A 17,672-nucleotide genomic window follows, 5' to 3' on the forward strand; every position below is an offset into this window, starting at 1 on the left:
AAAATAAAACTTCTTATTTCCATTTCCTGTTCCTTCCCCTCCAAGTAAATCTCCTAGGTTCCCGTTACAATACATTTGTGTTCCTTGTCATATAAACCGAATAATTTATTGTTCCTTGCATGAAGTAAGTAAGAAATAGAATACCCTTTGCCTTCAAAGACATAAAGGTAAAATCTCCCTCCATAGTGATAAATTAGCACTACTGAAAGGGTCCTTTATGTATCAAGTTTCACTGGAATAACTTGTTTTAAGAACCACGTTGTCTCACCCCACTCAACTACCACGTTTGTGATTCTTACCTTGAAGAGGCATTCACTCCATAGTAACCAAACCATTAGCTCCTGCTGTATATGACAAGATTGTTAATCTATGGACGAGACTGTTCATTTACGGTCATGATTATTGTGAATACTATTTTGAAAGCAATATAAATATTTTGTAATGATGTTTCTTTAATTACCAATTGCCCTACTTGTTTGCATACTAGTCATCATTTATGCCATTGTGCAAATGATCCATGTAACTATCCTTACTAACCCCCAGTATACTATGTTGTGTTGACTCTTTGTTGTGATTGCATAACTTAATTTGCCTGGCTGGCTTTTATCCCAGCCCTCAGTTATCCCATAGCTCACTGTGTAAACAAATTTAAGTAACCAGTTTACATCCAGTTCTCGACAATGACCCTCTTTATTGTTTAAATGTAAGATATTAGGTAAGTAATATGTTTGATACATTGCATTACGGATGTTTTTAATAATTCTTTCAAAGGCATTTAGCATCCAAATCCATAACAATATATATATATATATATATATATATATATATATATATATATATATATATATGTATGTATGTATATATATGTGTATATATATATAGAACAAAAATATGAGTAATCAAAACCAAGAACAATCATTATGATGCACATGTCCATAAAAGTTTATGTCATTGTAGGTCATAGTGAGGCAAGCCAGGTTTAAAAGAGGTATATATATATATATATATATATATATATATATATATATATATATATATATATATATACATATGTGTGTTTGTGTGTGTGTGTATGCATACCTCTTTTAAACCTGCCTTGCCTCACTATGACCTCTTTCTTCTTCTTTCCAATGTTATCCCTACATTAAGGGGTCGGTTGCCTGATGCTCCTTCTCCACTGCCTTCTATCATCATTCATCCTCCACCAAACCTCCTCCCAGGCCCTTTTCACTCCCTCGTCGTCACCCATCCTCAACACATGCATAGACCATCTCATTCGGGACTCACTTATCATCTGTGTAATCTTTACTAAGCCTGCCCTTCTTATTTGATCATTTTCCAATCTCTCAGGCAGTGATATTCCCATTATCCACCCTGCTGACTCTCATCTCTGTTCGCTAAAGCTTTACTTCCTCTTTTCTTCTTACAGCCCATGTTCCTGCTCCATACATTAACATTGGTCTTATCACTGTGATATATATGTATATATATATATATATATATATATATATATATATATATATATATATATATTGACTTTTACCTGATTGGCATTTTCTTATCACATACCACTCCAGCTGCCTCTCTCCACTTCCCCCATACAGCTTTTATCCTACTGTCAGCTTCAGCTCACATCCTCCCTCTTGCTCAAAGTCAATCATAAGTAATTATACTTTTCTGCCTGTTTTATAATCGACCTCTCCTTTCTTGTATTAATATTCTCTATCTTCCTTACTACTCAGCAAAACCTCGTTTTGTTTATTTATATTCACCTTTTAGCCACCCCTTTCTAAAGATATATTATATATATACTATATATATATATATATATATATATATATATATATATACTATATATATATATATATATATATATATTGACTTTACCTTGATTGGCATTTTCTTATCACATACCACTCCAGCTGCCTCTCTCCACTTCCCCCTTACAGCTTTTATCCTACTGTCAGCTTCAGCCTCACATCCTCCCTCTTGGCTTAAAGTCAATCATAAGTAATTATACTTTTCTGCCTGTTTTATAGTCGACCTCTCCTTTCTTGTATTAATATTCTCTATCTTCCTTACTACTCAGCAAAACCTCTGTTTTATTTATATTCACCTTTTAGCCACCCCTTTCTAAAGATTCCTGCCACTCTCCAACCCTTCTCTGTAGGTACTCCTTATTTTCAGCAGTAATACTAGATCATCGGCGTACAACAATTCTCACAGCTCTTCATTCCTGATTGCTTCACTCAACACATCCATGACCAGCACAAACAAAAATGGGCGTAATGCTGACCCCTGGTGTAATCCAACAATAACAGTTTTCTGTTTCCTCCACTGCTATTATCACTCTCATGAGTGTTCTTTTATAAATAATCTCGACCAGCCTAACCAACTTTTCTGGGACTTTCATTTTCCTTAAACACCAAAGCATAATTTCTCTTGGGATTCTATCGTATGTTTTCTCTAGGTCTATGATTGCACAATAGAGCTCCTGGTTTCCCTCTAGCCTCTTTTCCTGTAGCTGTCTTACTATGAAGATGGCATCCACCATCCCTCTTCCTCTCATGAATCCATACTGCTGTTTCCCAATTTTTACAATCTCTCTTAATCTCTCATCCAGAACTCTCTCTAAAGCTTTCAGTCCATGCTCTGTTAGTTTAATTCCCCTGTAGTTACCACAATCCACGACATCTCCCTTCTGCTTGTATATGTATGCCATTAGACTCTCCTCCCAATCCCTTGGCATTTCATCCTCTTCCCAAATAGCTTTTAATAAATCCAGCATCCAATTCTCCCCCTCTGTACTTAGTAATTTGAGCATTTCAATTAGGAACTCTAATGGACCTGATGATTTACCATTCTTCATTTTCCTTAATACTCTCTTCACTTCTATATCCTTTATCTCCCTCACTGGTCCCTCCAACCTCTGTACTTTCCCCATCTCCTCTCTCACATTTTCAGTATTTAACAATTGTTCAAAATACTCTCGCCATCTCTTCTTAATGTCTTCCTTCCTTGATGACACCCAATCTACCCACATCCGGTCTCTGCCTTTTCCTCAAGTTTGAAATCTTATAGATATCCTTTTCTCCTTCTCTTGTTCCTAGTCTTTCATTCAACTGCTCTGCTGCCCTTTCCATAGCCATACCTACCCTCCTCCTCGCATCTCTTTCCTCTTCTCTGTACCTTTCTTCTGCATCTTGTGCATGCCTTACTTTCCAGTCCTTTAATGTTTTTTATTTACTTTTAATTGATTCTCGCACCTCTCCATTCCACCACCACTTTTCTCCTCTCGAAATTCCATATCCGCTGGTTCTTCCCACCAGTTCCTCTGCTTCCCCCACACATATTTCTCTCATGTCTGCCCAGATATTTTCTGCTCAATTACCCTGTCCAAATTCTATGTTCCCCCTTTCCAAACATCTCTCTCTTACAGTCCTCCTAAATAGATTTTCTCTTTTTCTTCTTGGGTTTCATACCTCTCATTTTAAGATCCATCACCACCAACCTGTGTTGTTTAACACGCACTTCTCCCAAGATCACTTTGCAGTTTGTCACATTGCTTTTGTCAGCTCCTCTAACTAGGATGTAATCTATTTGGTTCTGAACTCCCCCACTTTCATAAGTTATCAAGTACTTATCTAACTTCTGAAACCATGTGTTCATACAGGCCAATTCAAAACTCTGAGCCCTCTATAATAAATAATCCCCATCTTCATTTCTAATTCCAAACCAATGGCCTCTGTGTACCTATCTCTTCTCTTTCCTACCCTGCCATTCATATCAACTCCTATCATTAGTTTCTCCTCCTCTTTCACTGTGCTAATGGCAGCCTCAAATTCTTGTCTAAATAATTCTTTCTCTTGCTCTTGGCAACCCATCTGAGGAGTGTATGCTGATATTATATTTACTATCTTGTCCCCTATTATTATTGGAATCTTTACAAGCCTATCATTTACTCTCTTTACTTCTACTTTTTCCTTTCAATTGTTAGTTACTATAATTCCAACTCCATTGTTTCCCTCTCATGACCTACTGTAATACAGCTTATACCCAGTTCCTATCTCTCTAGTTCCACTCCCTTTCCACCTAGTCTCCTGCACACACAAGAAATCTATCCTCCTCCTCTCCATCACATCTACTATCTCCCTCAGTTTACCTGTTTAGAGAGTACCTACATTCCACGTACCTGCTCTTATCTTTCCACTCTTTCACTAGCTTCTTTGGCTGCAGTCGTGAACCCTGTGGGACCCCTCGCCCATTTATCACGCCAGAAGGGGGATTCTGATGTGCGTCGCTTACAAGGGAGGCCCTAGCTGCACTCATATTCCTTAAAACATCAGGCATGGTTTATTGTTTTGCAAAAGGGTTTTTACAATCGCATGCCCACACTTATTGGCGGCGGGCCTAGCCTTTGACTAAAAGATCCACCTGCAAGGCAGCAGTTTCCACAGGTATGGCATTGGGCCTGGCCTTTTACTAAAAAGTAAGACTGCAAGGCAGCAGTTTCCAAAGTTATTGGCAGTGAGCCTAGCCTTTTACTAAAAAGTAAGACTGCAAGGCAGCAGTTTCCACAGTTATTGGCGGTGGGCCTAGACTTTTACTAAAAAGTAAGGCTCCAAGGCTGCAGCTGTCCTTTTAGTCGCCTTTTACGACCCGCAGAACCTACGGTGGTAGTATACTTACACCCTACCACAGGGTCCATGACCCCTACCACAGGGTCCTTACCTACAGTGACAAACTTTAATGAACATGTTTATCATATTGATTGTTCTGAGCTTTAATTAATCATTCTTTGTCTTTAACTTGCAAACAAAGATTCACATATTCAGCTATTTAGTGAAACAGACACATTCATTATGAGGCCTGCATAGAAATAGTTCTTTTATACGATTAACAAAAATATCTTTCATTCCTCAGAAATACAAGTACTTAAAGCTCATGATTTCAAATTATATTTAACATAATGTTTGTTGAAATCCTACAGGGCAATTTCTACCCATTTCTCTTCAACTGAGAATATTTGGAATTCACTTTGGTTAAAGGAACATCCCTGTAAAGAGGCCTCGCAAACTTAGTGCCGGACGACAAGCAAAGCATATTTTTGTTCAGCAAACAAATACACTGGATTTTAGGGATATCGGGCAATTACAGGGAGTTTAAGTTAACTGTTACGTTTGAATATTTTTCCATTGTGGTTTTCTTAAATACTACTGAGATTTATTATTATTATTATTATTATTATTATTATTATTATTATTATTATTATTATTATTATTATTATTATTATTATTATTATTATTATATGTGGTAATATTAGAAGCAGTTGTAGTCTTTTTCTTTTTTTTTTTGCATATTAGTCAAAATAGACGACACGAGGGAGTTTAAGTTAACTTATGTTTCAGTATTTTTCCTTTGTGATTTTATTTTAATATGAATGAGATTGTTCATATTATTATTATTATTATTATTATTATTATTATTATTATTATTATTATTATTATTATTATTATTATTATTATTATTATTAATTTGGTAGAAGACCCTCTTTTAGGCAAATACTGTTAAAAAGAATGGCAGAATTAAGCGAGTTGATTTTATTTATTGTTTTTTCTATTTTCCTTACAATTTGCTTCTCAGGCTCAGCGATGTTTCTGAGTAACTGACCAATATTCATATTGGGAATTTTCAAAAATCATAAATGCTGAAGGTAATATTGGGAATTTTCAAAAATCATAAATGCTGAACAGGATATCAGGTCCAGGTCAAGCAGGGGTCGTCGTCAGTGCTGGTATTATTCCGTAGGCGTAGTTCAGTTCGGGGCCGGGTTCGTCTTCGGTTTAAGGGCTGGTATTGGTGCTGGTATAGCTGGTATATCTGGTATCACGTGACGTTTCGACCTTCTCGCAGGTCATCCTCGGACGAGTCGTTTGAAGAGACTGTAGCAAGGAAGTCTGTTGTTGTTGTTGGAGATTAAGCCAGCCTTGTGCTGGCACGGGCTCTTGCTCCTAGCAGCCCGTAACTGGAATATCTGTAAAGATACAAAAAACAGTGCTTTGGCGGTTAGTTTTGGAAAGGAGATAGGGTGACAGGCAGGATTGCAACCCCTTTGAACCTTACGGTACCCATCAGTAGGAGAGAAAGTTTTATAGCAGTGAGACTCAGCCTAGCTGAAGAGTGCTGAGTAGGAAGAAGGAAGCGAGTTTTAGTTTGAGGGAAAGAAGGCGTTACCTATAAACATTTTAGGCGCAATATATATACATGTGTGTAGCATCTGAAAATATTGCAATATATATCAAACCAACATTAAGCAATTATTATAGTATATATACATGTTCATGCATACTCACACTTATACATATGCTCCCAAAGATGTTTATGACTCCTATTGCAACCAGTGAAGTAGAGGGTTTGTGCTTTGCGTGGTTTTCATTGTTTTTGTTTACAAGACACTAGGAGATTCCCATGTGTCTATGGAGAAATGCTGTGTGATTCATCCTTTTACCTGGGAGGTGGGTGAGACATTAGGAGATTCCCATATGTCCCTATGTTATTTAAGATGTGTGGTGTGATCTGTGCCGGTGTCAGCTCTATTTCAGTTAGGTTTGATCTGTAAGACTGTGTCTCTGGGCAGTCTAGTAGGTAGTGTTCGAGGGGCTGGATTGCCTCTCGGTCACAGTACTGACATAACCTGCCCTCATTTCTTATCATTTGCCAGGTGCAGAGGTATCCTAGCCTTAATCTGTGTGTGATGACTGAGAGTTTTCTAGTGGTTTGTTTTGTGATGTCATGCGCCGTTAGATTTGTGACATCCACATACCACTTGGACGTCCTTGACTCTTGTAGGTAGTGACGTCGTACTTCACTCTCTTCTTGGAGTTTGGCATAGCTTTTTGCCATTTCCTTTAGGTGTGTTATGGATGGTTGCACTTTTATGCTTACTGTACTGCAGCTGAGGGCACTTTTGGCAAGGAAGTCAGCTTCATCATTTCCCTGGATTCCCACATGGCTGGGTATCCAGTTTAGTGTGACTCTCCTGCCAGCAGCTTGATGTGAATTGGCCAATGATTTTATGGCTGTTATCAGTGTCACATTTTCTTTTGGATTTGTCGCTTTGATAGCGAGTATTGCTCCTTGGAGTCAATATGCACTGTTGTGTGTCCTTCTTTTAAATTGGAATTTTCTAAGGCTTTTAAAGATTGCCATTAGTTCCGCTTGTAGTATGGAGGTGCATTGTTGGAGTAGCCTCCAGCTTCCTTTGAAGTCTTGGGCAGCCACTGCTGCTGCAGTTGCTGGAGCTTCTGTGTCAACTGAGCCATCAGTGTAATATATGTTTTCAGCTGCTGTGTTCCCGATTGCTTCTTCTGCTGCAGTTTTCATTTGTGCTGCTGTGCACAGTGCTTGTTTGCCGGTAGTATTGTGAAGTTATACCGGATTGGGTCTTCGACCCAGGGAGGTGGTTTTTGGTATCCCCTCAGGAGGACGTCCTTTGTTATGTGTTTCACTGTGTCCTGCATACCCAGTTTTCTCTCAGTGTCTGGAGTATACTGCCCGCATAGGTTTTTTGGCGGGTCTAGTTCTTCGTGCAAGTTTATACACGCTTGCATTTTGTTTTTGTGTGGTCCATTTCTGTCGTTTCTGATGGTTTTGCACAGAGGCAATAATTTCTTTGGCCTATCCTGTGCTTGAGAGACTGCAGTTGTGTCTCTGCCCTCAAGAGACAATTCTTGTCCACATTGGGGCTCCAAGTATAAGTCTCATTGCGTTGTTTTGGATGACTTCCAGCCTCTGCTGTTGATCCTTTCTGAGATTTGTCAGGACTGGTGCTGCGTATTCTACTTGTGCTCTGATGGTTTGTATGTAGAACCTCCTGAGCAGATGGTATGTCGCACCTTCTTGCAATGATGTGATTTTCTTTAGGGCATTAAGCCCTATTTTTGTTTTGGCTTGGAGGAGCTGTATTTGCTTCTCAGGAGATAGTGAATCTGCAATGCAGACTCCCAGATATGTGTAGCTATCCACCCAGTCTATGACGTCTCCTTTCAGTAGAAGGTTGGGTGGATTCTGATCATGTTTTATTTGCCATGGCTTTTGTCTTATTTCTGTTGATTTTGAGTCCCAGTTGTGTGCACTTGTCCTCAAGTTTTTGCAAGGCTTCTTGCATCTTTTGGAGCTGTCTTTGAGGGCCGGAGCTGACGATGCAAACATCGTCAGCATATATAAAGACCTCTACTCCTTGTGGTAGCTCGAGACAGGCTACATTTTCCATAAGGACATTGAATAAGAAGGGGCTTTTAGAATGCCCCCTGTGGAGTGCCGTTTTCAAGAGAGTAGTATTCTGACATTCTGCCTTGGAACACTACTCTTGCTTCTCTGTCTTGCATGTATCCTTTTGTCCATGTAAGCAGGTTGCCCTTGATCCTCTTTCTGACTAGGGAGGAGAGGATGGTTGCTGCATTGGCTAATTCATATGCCTTTTCTAGATCTAAGAAGACCACTATGGATTTTCTGCCATTTATGGCACTTAGCACATCTGTGAGGCACTCATGGGTGCCTACTCCTTCCCTATAGGCATAGAGCCTATGGTGTAGGGGCCCTGCTTTCCATAGTAGTCTGTTCAGAACCATTCTTTCTGCAACCTTTCAGTGCAGCTGATGAGGGATATCGGCCTATATGCGCCTTCCTCTTTTGGCTTAGGTATTGGTTGTGTGTCTTGCTGTTGCCATTTCTTTGGCCTGGTGTGCTCTGCATATGTCCTGTTTACCAGGAGTAGGTATACCTGTTTGGCAGGGTCTCCCATGTGTCTCAGCATGCTGTAAGTGATTGCATCTGCTCCAGGGGCTGTGTCTCTTTTCCCCTTGCTGAGTGCACTGTTTAGTTCTTCCATAGTGAAGGGTGTGTCTGTGTCATCAGGTGTGTTGCAGGCAGTATTGATTTCCCTCCATCTTGCTGGGGAAATTTCATTTATTTTTCCCGTGTTTTGTTTGGGAAGGTTATGGGATTTTGTCCTTTCTGCGAAGTTTCTGGCTATATTGTCAGCTTCTTCTTGTGGGTTTGGGGTGGATGCTTTGCGCCGTTCTTCCTTTCCCTGCAATTTTTGCAAGGAATCTCCAGATCTGGGTTACTGGAGTTTTTGTCTGCTGATGTTTGCACACCAATCATACCATGCCTGTTGTTTTAATTTCTTTGTCTCTTCAGTTGCATGGGCTATTACCTCTCTGAGAAGTCTGTGCATCTCATCAGATGGTTCCCGTCTGAAGAGTTTCCGCACTCTGTTGACTCTGGCATTGAGTTCTTTGACCCTTTCACAGTAGTACCATGCATCTTTGTGATCGATCTTGGATCGTTTGATCTTTGGCATGGACATGTTTGCTGCCTCTCTGAGTTTGCTGATGAACTCTTCATAGAAGAGTTCTATATCGTTTGCAGGGTTTTCAAGGTAGTTCCTCGCCCATCTCGTCATTATGGCTTCAAATGTAGCCCAGTTTGCAAACTTGGGGTTCCATCTTTCTGGTGGCGGTGGTATGGGGGGCAGCTTTTTGAGCCGTAGGCCAATGTCAATGGCTATGTGGTCGCTTGTGAGGGTCTCGTGCAGCTTCCATGTTGCTTGCTCCTTTAGGGCGGAGTTTGTGAAGGTAAGATCTAGTCTTCCTCCTTTTAGGTGAGATGGCTCTCCACTGTTTAATAGGCACACCTCTGGGAATTCACATGATAACTGGTGTAGATGTCTTCCAGTTGTGTTTGTTTGTTGTGTAGAGTTCAGGCTTGGGTGGTGTGCATTGAAGTCTCCTCCAATTAGTGTGTTTTCCTGTGTCGCTGCACTGAAGAGTGCTTCCCCTTCGAATGTGTTGTCCCGAGCCCTGTATATGTTGTGTACCATCAGTGTTGTGTTTGCAAGTGTGAGTTTTACACTGAGTGATTCTACATCATCTCCGCAAGGGATGTTGTCTACCTTCTTTGAGGGGATTGTGTTTTTAACTAGGGTGATTAGTCCTCTTTTAGTGTCTGTGTATGGTGTTTTGTACACCTTGTGCCCTTTAAATGAAAATTTGGCGTTTTCCCTTACAAGTGTTTCTTGTAACATTATGATGTCGTAGTTATTTGTTTGTGTGTGTGCTTGCAGGAATGCGTATTTATTGTTTGCACTTAGTATGTTCCACTGGAGGATTTTTATAGTGTCTGTGTCTCTGCAGTCATTTGTGTTGTTGTTGTTTCCTAGTTCGTCATTTGCACTTGATGTGCCTTGACTACCAACTCTGAGGTTGGTCCTGGCACTGGAGATGTACCTGGTATTATTACTTGGAATGAAACTGACACCGGGTGTATTTGTAGTGCCATTTGCACTGTTGTTGTTTATTATTGTAGGCATGGTGATGCAAAGAGTCCTCTGGACGTTCTTATGCACTTGTCAACGACTTCTTTGGCTATTTCCTCTGAGAAGTTTGATCCTGTTAGTTCTGCAAACTTGAATAGCATTTGCACCAGTAGATTTGTGAGGTCTTGAGTCTGTGCGATATATTTATCTTGTTTTAGTTCTGGCGAACTTCAAACCTATTGCTTTGTGGGGTGGGAGGAGGAGGGGGAGACTGGGTTATATGGCTTTGGGAGCCAGGAACAGTGGAGCTAGTTTTAGGATTTGGAGTGAGGAGGATTTGTCGGGTTTCGGGAACAGGAGAGGTTAGGATGTATGTGTTGGTCGGCTTGGCCGATTCTGAGAAACTGATTTTCCTTCTAGTGTTTGTTATTTGTTTCGTTGGTGTGTGTTGGTCTGGGTGTGGTTTGGGGAGTGTTTTGTGTTCCTTTTTCTGAGTTTGAGGCTGACTTTGAGTCCTGTTGGGTCTAGGCCCTCCAGCTGCAGCAGCATAGGACTGTGTCTTATGCTGGGGGTGTGTCTGTGTGTTTTTGGGGGCTTGTTGCGACCCCCTAACTGCAGCAGCAAAGGACCTTGATCCCTGCTGGGTGGTGGGAGCTGCTGTTGTGTGTTGTGGTCTGGTCTGTGTGTGTGTGTCCAGGGAGGCTCCGAGGTGTGATTCCTTTAAGAGTGTCTATTTTCTGTAGCCTTATCGGGCATTTTCTGTTCTACGCATGGTGGTTTCCCTTGCATGCGGGGGCATCTGGCATTTGTTTCTTGTCCATTCTTAAACTTGTCTGTGCAGAGTTTTGTGGGATGTCTCCCACTACATACACCACAAATGGCTTTGGCGGTGCAGGCACTGCTATGGTGTCCGTACCTCTGACAGTTAAAGCATCTCAGAGGTTCTGGTGTGAAGTCCATGGTGGGGAAGGAGCCCCACATGCCAAGGTTCAGTGACTTAGGCTGAGTTCCTTTCCATTCCTTTTGTGTGGCATCTCTCTGCTTTGATTACCTTTGGATTTTCCAGAATAACCCTGGTTTCAAATTGCAGAGGGTAATGGCATAATATAAATCTGCAGGGTTTGTCGTCAGGATTGAGGAATTTAAAGCTGGCAGGATTATTTTTCATATATTCATTTGTATTCAGGTCTGAGGTATTGCAAACAGTTCTCCCCTGTGGTGGGTCTTACCTTGAACAACTTACCCTTCTTTTCGAGGTCCTTAACGAATTCATATGCACTGGTTCCTGTTGGAGGAGTTATCAGGTATTTTCCATGTGAGGGTGAAGGTGCTGCTGGTGGTCCTTGTTTGCGTTTGTTCCTGGTGACAAGCTTGGAATCCATCATCTGTGTCCATGGCAAGGGGGGTTTTCCTTGTCCTCTTGAGTGGCTGTGGTGGATTCTTCTTCGGAGGTGGAGGAGTCTAGGCGAGGTCTAACTGCTTCAGGGGCATCTGAAAAAGAGGAAGAAGAAGACGTTGTCCGTTTCCGGTTCTCAGGTGCTTCTGCAGTGGTGGGTGTGGGCTGGGTTACTTGGTCCATGGCTGCATTCGTCTTCGTCTATCTGTGAGGGGAGGAGAGAGAGAGAGAGAGAGAGAGAATGTATGTGTATGTGTGTGTTGTTATATTTTTTACTTTTGCCTGAAGGGCCTAAACCTGGTTTATGAGAGACACCAGCCTGTCGTTCCTGTGCTACTTGCAAATAAGGATTGCGAGAGTAGAAAGTTTTTGTCCCTTAGACCCTGCTTCAATCGGAGTTTTCAGACCCCAACGGCTACCGAATTTTAGGCAGGAGAGACTGTTTAGTAAAGGAAAATTATTTGAGAGAGAAAGATGTCATATGAAATTTCCCTTATAAAATGTGAGAGAGCTTCTCTCAGAAATATAATTCTCGGTGTCGTCGTCAATCGCCGAAAGTTCCGCCGAAAATCGCTGGAAATCTCGCCGCTATCGTCGACTGGGATGGCGCTATCGCTCGCTGTCGCTCACGTTCGCCAGAGAAGGTCTCAGGAGAGATGTTACTGCTACGGAGGCCGAGCAGCAACTCGCAAGGAAGTCTGTGGGGCGGTATTTATAGCGGCTCGGACCTAGAGTTGCATTCTCATTGGTCGGGCCGGTCTTGGACGAAGTCGTGGATCTCGCCTCGAAGGTCTCGGGGATTCTCGTCGTGCGAGCGCCACAGTAGTGTGCCTGGGATGAACGAACAGGAATTCCGTCCTTAGCAGGAATCCTGTCATCCCGTGGGGGCTCCTGATTATCTGGTATTGTCGGGGGGTCGTTCGCTGCTCTCCCGACGTCTGCGCCTCCTAGAAGCCCTCCAAATAAGCAATGAGAAACCAAATCTTAACATCACCCAAGAAACGTTTCTCCTTTCCACCGCCGCCCGGAGAGCAGCGAACGACCCCCCGACAATACCAGATAATCAGGAGCCCCCCCGGGATGACTGGATTCCTTCTACGGACGGAATTCCTGTCGTTCATCCCCAGGCACACTACTGTGGCGCTCGCACGAGAGAATCCCCGAGGCCTTCGAGGCGAGATCCACGACTTCGTCCAAGACCGGCCCGACCAATGAGAATACAATCTAGAGTCCGAGCCGCTATAAATACCGCCCCACAGACTTTCTTGCTACAGTCTTTTCAAACGACTCGTCCGAGGATGACCTGCGAGAAGGTCGAAACGTTACGTAATACCAGATATACCAGCTATACCAGCACCAATACCAGCCCTTAAACCGAAGACGAACCCGGCACCGAACTAAACTACGCCTACGGAATAATACCAGCACTGACGACGACCCCTGCTTGACCTGGACCTGATATCCTGTTCCAATAAAAGATTACCTTCAGCATTTAATGATTTTTGAAAATTCCCAATATAGAATATTGGTCAGTTACTCAGAAACATCGCTGAGCCTGAGAAGCGAATTGTAAGGAAAATAGAAAAAACAATATATAAAATCAACTCTCTTAATTCTGCCATTCTTTCTAACAGTATTATTATTATTATTATTATTATTATTAATATTATTATTATTATTATTATTATTATTATTATTATTATTTGCACTTTCACATCCGTTCTATTGACTGGGTGGTTTTTATGGTGTGGGGTTCCGGGTTGAATCCTGCCTACTTAGGAGTCCATCACTTTTCTCACTATGTGCTCTGTTTCTAGGAGCACACACTAATCCATGATTCCTGGAGCTCCTTCGGCATCTATTTTTTCCAGATTCCTTTTCAGTGATTATTATTTTTAACATTATATGTAATAATAATAATTGAAGCAGTTGTTGCATGGATAGTTGAGAAAAAGGACTTGGAACAGTTTTCTTTAACAGATTTAAGGAAATTCTTGCGTAACTTACAATCAGGGAAATGTTTGGCTTTGAAAATAGAGTCGATCGTGATATTAGGGAATGTTGTTTTAAACTGCAAAATCCTTCCGGATTCTCGAGGCATGTGTGAGGGAAAGCTAATCTCCAATAAAGTATATTCGTTTGAAAATCCTTAACAATCCCACGAGTGTGAGCGTGTCAGGAGACCTTGACAAAAGAGGATAATTGACTTTACACCTTCCATTGACATTGACAGTAATCAGTGCTATTACCTGCATCTCTGTAGACAGAGTCTGACTTACGAACGTGACCTAGTTTCATGTTAGCATTAAATTTACATTTTTCGAGTTTCTGCAAAAGATGAGGGTTAACCTCGAAGGAAACATCAAGTATTAAGAATTATTTGTGCATTGCTACCTACAAAGCAAGTCATTGAGCGAAATTGATCCATTAAAAAACATTATTTTTATGGACAACAGCAGCAACCACTGAATGCACTAGGGCTTTCTGTCTGTACACTTAGCCACTGGTTCGTACCTTGACTGCAGCTGTCATTTAACAACAGACCCCTAATGGCGGAAGCTGAAACAAGTACACAAGTCTAAAGGTGCGTCCATACGGTCGAACAATGTTCGACGGACAAACATTGTTACCATATCCTAGGCGAAGCAGGATGACGTCATAAGCGTTGAAATGATAGTAGATATGGCAAAAAACAGTGGTATACCAGATGAGGTTCTATACCACTGATTTTACCCTGCACATAAGGCAAAGATCGGCATACAATTGTTAATTGGTGACGATGTTTGTCCGTCGGACATTATTCGACCGTGTGGACGCACCTTAATAAGCAAATGCCAACGACTAATATCCCCTTTTCAGTTGTAGTTAGTTAGTTAGTTATTTTGTTGACAAAATATATAACTATAAAAAACAAGACAAAATACAAAATGTACAAAATAAACAGTAATCTCTTTCGCTCTTGCAAGTGCATGACCTACAAAGAAAAATACATCAAGTACGAATAACATAAGCATATAAGGTTATAAAAAACGAAAGAGGAATTTACACAACTATAATTTTTCTGAAACACGGACGATAAATATTACAGGGTCTTCATTTATGATCTTTAATGCGAGGTATATTTAAAGAAAAAGCCGAGATAATTAAATAACTTGTTTCTAGGAGATCATTTGAGGCACCTGCTGTAATAACTTAGCTTATCAACCAGCTATTGATGATTAATTAATTCATGATTAATACTGCAAAAGATGCACGGAACTACTCCAGCTTTCCAGTGAAACAAAATGTTAAAAATCCCCAATAAAAGTGAATCATATTAAAATCAAGCATAAGTCCCAGATGAAATTCATCCAGCTCAATATAACAATGTATTAGTTCCCATACCTCCAACCCCTTCGTTATTCAAAATCCTCTGCCTCTCAAAACTGGACGGTGTGTGAAGTGCCCACTGCATGGGGATCAGTGGCAAATGCAGTGGTACAAGATTTTATCAATTAACCGAAAGTGGGAAAATTGGAATCTCTTCAGTGATAAATATAAACTACATATTGATGGAATTCCAAATGAGGAAAATGAAAGTACTTCCGTTGGTATAATTGGAAGTCAAATAAGTAAAGAAGTTAAAAAAAATAAAGTAAGTAATAAAATTACAGCAAATATACTGCCGGCAAAACCTCAAATATGAATGTGGAAACATTAAATGTCAGAAAGAATGAGCACAATAAAACGCTTTTGTAATTAACTGGAAATTATGCTATCCATCTTTCATCCTAGTTTAATTACTATGTAATATATGAATCTCTCTGGATTTTAAAAGCGAATCCTGAAAATAGAAACAATTCGCCACGATCCATGATGCAAGTTGAAAATAAAAGTCGTAACACAGAAGTTTCAACTTTTTACAATGGCCAGCACTCGCGTACTTATTGCGTCTTGCGTAGCATGATTATATCATAGAAGTGAAATTTACCCCTCCATCTATATATATATTAGTATATATATATATATATAAGTATAATATTATAATATCTATTATAGATCTAATATATCCTATATCTATTATATATATCTCTATATATATATATCTATAGATATAATCTATATCTATATAATATTATTATATAATATATAATATATATATCTATTCTATTATATTATTATATAAGTATTATATGTATATATATCTATATAGAATATTCCTATATTTATATATATTATATATATGTTCTATTATTATATATATATTATAATATATGTATGTATTTAATTTTTTTTAAAATAAATATATATAGATATATTATATTATATTATATAATCTTATATAATTAATTCTTTATTTAATTTTTCGAATATAAATATAGATATCTTATGTATATTATATTATATATCTAATTCTTTAATTTATTTTCAAAAGTACCCTTCAACTAGAGCCCCTTATTTTGTAGCTGTTATTCATTCACAACAAAAGAATTTTTTTTAATCTGCCTTAGCCCTTTTACTTTCAACGATATCTCACAGCATTTTCCTTTCTTCCAAAACTAGAATAATATCCTTCTGGAATCTCACAAGAGCAATTTTGTTTTCGAAATATACGTATACGGATGCAAGCGCGATAACCAAAATGCCGTTTAATTCCTTGGTTTCTTTAACACTTATTAGGACACGCTCGTCATTACAAAGTCTAAGAATCAAGTGTAAGAAATTCTGATGCTCTTGTCAGGATTCGAACACGCAACTGGAATGCCATAACGAGGTAACGTTAACCAACTGACCACAAGAAAGGAGTCCAAGGCAGCTGGAAGACTTAGGACTCTGCTATCTTGCTCTTTGCATAATTTACGAGAAGAAACTCTTAACTGTTGGCTAATAATTCTAACATTTTGATCATTTTTTTATTTTAGATGAGATGGGATTTTTATAATAAAAAACTTTACTTTGGCAAACGAAATATTTCATAAGAAACTAGAGAATTGCTTGAAAGGAAAAGATTTGTATACAGAGAGATCTTTAAGGTGTAGCAATACTTAGAGCCAAATAGATTAGTTCCATAAAGTAGCTTGTTATGAATCTGGCTTTAATCACTAGTAGGAAAAGCATTGCCCTGATATGCACACTGCATTCTTGCTCATCTCATCCAGTTTTAGTATTGCTTTAAATTCACCTTGAATACAATATTGTGAGATTTATGTTCTTACTCCTAAGTTAAACCATAATTAATTAGCGAATTTCTATCCAAATATGGCTACACACCTTATCATCTGAAGGTTTACTGGCGTGGACATTGATTATAGAGCAAGTTCTTGCTTGATTGAGTCTCCACTACGTTGTAATAATGTACTAATAAGATAGGATAAGTTGCACACATTTTCTAGAGTACTCAAAACACCAGTAAATCATGTACTGCATATTACAATAATTCCTTTAGCATCATTGTAAACTTTACAGTGCTTTTTTTCATAGTGTGGTGTAAAGCACTTTGTTATATTTTTTGTAAAAGGAAGAACATACAAAATTGTCCACGGCTTGTTTTGAGAAGTCTGAACAAATATTTAAGAACTCTGTATGAGATAATGTATAGAATGTTTGGGCAAATTTTTTAACATTCTAGAGAATGCTGCACATCCAAAAGGAACATGAATTTTGACTGGCAGGCTGCCATTTAGACATGAATTCAAGATAAGAAAAGGGTTTCGTGACTCGTCGACGCTACAGAATGTATATATTACTGTCGCATGACAAATTCTTAATGAACCCTGATACTCTATGGAAGAGCAGAGGTATGAGTTGCGTGCATTTAGGTGTCCTTATAGAATGTAATCGAGCGTGAAGCAGTCGTTAATAATCCATCTCAGAATTTATTTTGTTGATTGGTATGAGTAAGTAGATGGTTGCAGCTCAGCAATCAAGACGAAAAGTCCACAGAGGTTTCATTCTTTTATCGTCCTCGTTCTCCCAAAG

The sequence above is a fragment of the Macrobrachium nipponense genome, chromosome 3 (assembly GCF_015104395.2).
Source record: "Macrobrachium nipponense isolate FS-2020 chromosome 3, ASM1510439v2, whole genome shotgun sequence".
Classification (NCBI taxonomy): domain Eukaryota; kingdom Metazoa; phylum Arthropoda; class Malacostraca; order Decapoda; family Palaemonidae; genus Macrobrachium; species Macrobrachium nipponense.